Genomic DNA, 3,540 nt, shown 5'->3' on the forward strand with positions numbered 1-3,540 from the left:
CTGTCAGGTTTGCCCGGCTGCACCTACTTTCTCACTCCCCTCACTCTGTTTTCTCTCCCTTACCCTGATTACGCTATCCTTTTCACCTGCTTGCCACCAGCTGCACATGATTAGTTTCTCCCTATTTAGTCCCTGCTCTTCGTTCACTCCCCTGCCAGTTCTTTCTAGCTTTTCTCAGGCCCGTTTGTTCCCCGTCGTTCTTTTGATTCTGTATTAGTGTTTTGTGTCTCTTTCTCTCCAGCTGCTTAGATTACATTCCCTCTTTGCCTCAGCCGCTCCTTCGGACCACGGACCTCCTCCACTCTGCTCATCACCACCCTGCAGGTCGATGCACAGTCTACAACTCACCGTATGTACTGTTTCTGTTTATCTTCAGTTGCATCAAACCCGACCATTCCAGGAGTGAGTCCCAGTGTCTGCAGCGGTCCTCTTCTCATCGTCTCCACCATTGACTGTGTAACCCTCTTAAGCTCGACACCCGGTCCCATTGTTACACTACTGTTCATTTCTTGTCACTTATTTAACACTGTAAATAAACTGTCACTGCCTGCATCAAAGTCAGCCACCTGGGTCCGTCTATTTTTGTGACTCGCTCACTTCTGTGTTCGAGCCACCCACAACAGAAAGAACTGGCCAACATGGACCCTGCTGACTCCGGTGCCTCCAATACATTTGTTTTGATTCCTTTGGGGACATTACACTGACGTGTATTAATTTCCTGGAGACTCACCCTAACCTTAACCATAACCACTGTTTGCCTAACCCTAATCTCACCATAAAAACCTGTGATTTGTCTGGTCCCCAAATGGAACACTGAGAATGTAATGCAGGCATATGTACGTGCACACGCACAAACACGCCAGCTTAATCATATGCACCAACCAACACAATCCCATTGAAGTAGCACTTAGTGCATGACCAGAGTGAGAACAGGAGACACTATAGAGTGTAATCAAAGTCACCTGTGCAAACTTTTAAACTACATTGTTTCTTGAGGCATCAGGTGTATTACCATTTAAATGCATGATGACTTTGAAAACATTATGGCTAGCAAATACACTGAACAATCTTCTTAAAGTGCAAAGAGTCAACAATAATACTCACTTAAATTTGCATAACAAGTCAGTCAGGTTAAAATCAGTACAATTACCACCAGCATTGCCTTAAATGTGAAAAAAAAAATGTTTTCACTGGTACAGCTGGTGCTTATCATGACATATCATTTGTCTTGGCTGGAGAGCCTGGCCTCTAAAGCATCACTTTAGAAACCATGCTTTCTTTGGAGCAGTACACTGGCTGCAGTACACCAAGATCTCAAAGTGCATGTGTGTGTGCACTTGTGTTTCTAAAATTATGAAAAATAAATGTGCTTGCAATCATAGAAAACCAAGTAAACATTATGGCATTTTGCTGATCCTTACTATTTTAAGGGGTTAGAGTTATGTTAAAACCTGGATTTATGGTTAAAGTTAGAATTAGAATTAAGGGTAAAAGGCAGCCATGCTGTAAAATTTTGGTTTGGAGCTAGGAGATTAACATAGCCAGTGAAGTCCTCACAAGTATAATGATTTAAAGATGTGAGTTTTTTGTGTGCATATGCACGTGTGCACACATCTGCCTGTTTCTGTTTACAGCACCCAAGGAGGTACTGAAAAGCTGTGATGGATTTGTCCCAGATGGTGAGGCAGCAGAAACGTGAGCAAGCCTGAGAAAATATGAGCTTGTTTTCTAAGTACAGTCACCTGGACCTGTGTATGTATGTTTGTGTGTGCTGTGCAGGGATTAGTCATAACTCAGTTTGATTTAGGATGTTAATTCCTGACAAAAACATGCAAACATTTAAGTATTTATAAGCCATCTCCTAGTTGTATACAGACTGGTGATTTTACACAGTAAATCACTTACTGTTGTGCCTGTAATAAATTATAAAGTGATAATTAGTTGACATAATTTATGAATTATGAAAATGTGTTTAAAAGACCTTTAGTAAATGTAAACTTGTTTTCTAGAATGCTACATGAATAGGTTCAGCTTTTTATGACATTGGCCAGATATTATCAATAAGCAGTAACAGTCTAAAACTAACAGTCACTTTCCCTCTTCAGCAAAATAACAGTAATGTGTAATGGGCATTTATTTTCAGCATATATCCTCTGAGGGGTTACATTGGAGCGAAACTTAAATCTCCAAGGTGCTAATTTGTGTGAGTTTCTGGTTGTGTACATCTTACTCACTATTTTCATTTGTGTGTACATGTATCTCTGTAAGTGTGTGTTTATAGCTATGCATATAGGGCGTATGAAATGCCAGTTGCGCACTCACATCCTGGTAAAAGTATTATTGCTTTCCTCTAGTCTCTCCCAGCCTTCTGCTAACACACCCGCTCTTACCTGGACTGTAATGATAGTTATTATTACATTGCAATAGCAAACACACCTGCCAGCTCCCTGTTCATGCCAAAAACACACCTGTATGTGGTTAAGGATAGCTGTGGAACTATACAGGGAAATGGAAAGTTATAAATGGCCTGATGTAAAGTTTAGTGTTCAGCTTTATAGCAACATATATCATCACGGCTATGACTCTGTATAATACTGATAATTTATGTTCTCACTTCCTGAAGGATCTATGAAATTGGTAAAGTTTTTCTTCTTTGTAAAATAAAAAGCTGTTACAAGGCAAATTGTTAGTGTGTGTTAAAGGACTTTTGTGTAATTAATCACTGAAACTGTCTGAGGCACAACAGCTTACCTCTAAACAGCAACCTGGTCAAATATTCTGAGGAGTTATGTATTAGTATTGGAAAAACACAAGCAGGCTGTGTTAGGTCTGCAGGTTCTGAGTCTGCTGGTTCCAGTTTCATAGCAATTTATCCAAAACATCACTGTCTGACACTGAATTCAGCTGTTGTAGCAGTATGATGTTTTCAAATGACATTAAACAGATAAAAAGAAAATGCCAGACACTTATAGGATAAATTTAGTGTAATGTACAACTTACTCAAGCTTACATGCCTAACATAAAACCATAAATGTTATTATGCTAAGCTGATGTGTTTATGTGATTTAAGAGGTCTTTTTGCTGGGTGGATGCTTGGTGGAAATGGGCCACTGACCCTTATTAGATAGTCCTGATCACTCAGAGCAGGCCTGTTCTCTCACATCTTAGACCCAGCTACTGTACGCAAATGACTTCTTATTGCTATCAATAACATAGTCAATAATAAACAAATCTACTGTTTTATTATTGATGATAAAAGAGAAGAGAAGACAAGACAAAACAAGAGAAGAGAAGAGAAGAGAAGAGGTTATAGTTTTTCTTTGAGAATAGAGGTAGATGTACCTCCCATTTCCCTGTATTTGCCAAGCACCAGCATACATGGAAAGCATGCAGTGTGCATGGCCATGTCTACGTGCGACTGTGAGCTGTGTGTGCTCACGTCGTTCCGGCTGCATGTGCATGCACTGTGATGTTTGCACAGAAAACAAAGCGATTATCATAGGTTGGTGATGCTGTGACCTATGAATCAGAAGCTAAGTT

This window comes from Monopterus albus, unplaced genomic scaffold (genome assembly GCF_001952655.1).
Source record: "Monopterus albus unplaced genomic scaffold, M_albus_1.0 scaffold307.1, whole genome shotgun sequence".
Classification (NCBI taxonomy): Eukaryota; Metazoa; Chordata; class Actinopteri; order Synbranchiformes; family Synbranchidae; genus Monopterus; species Monopterus albus.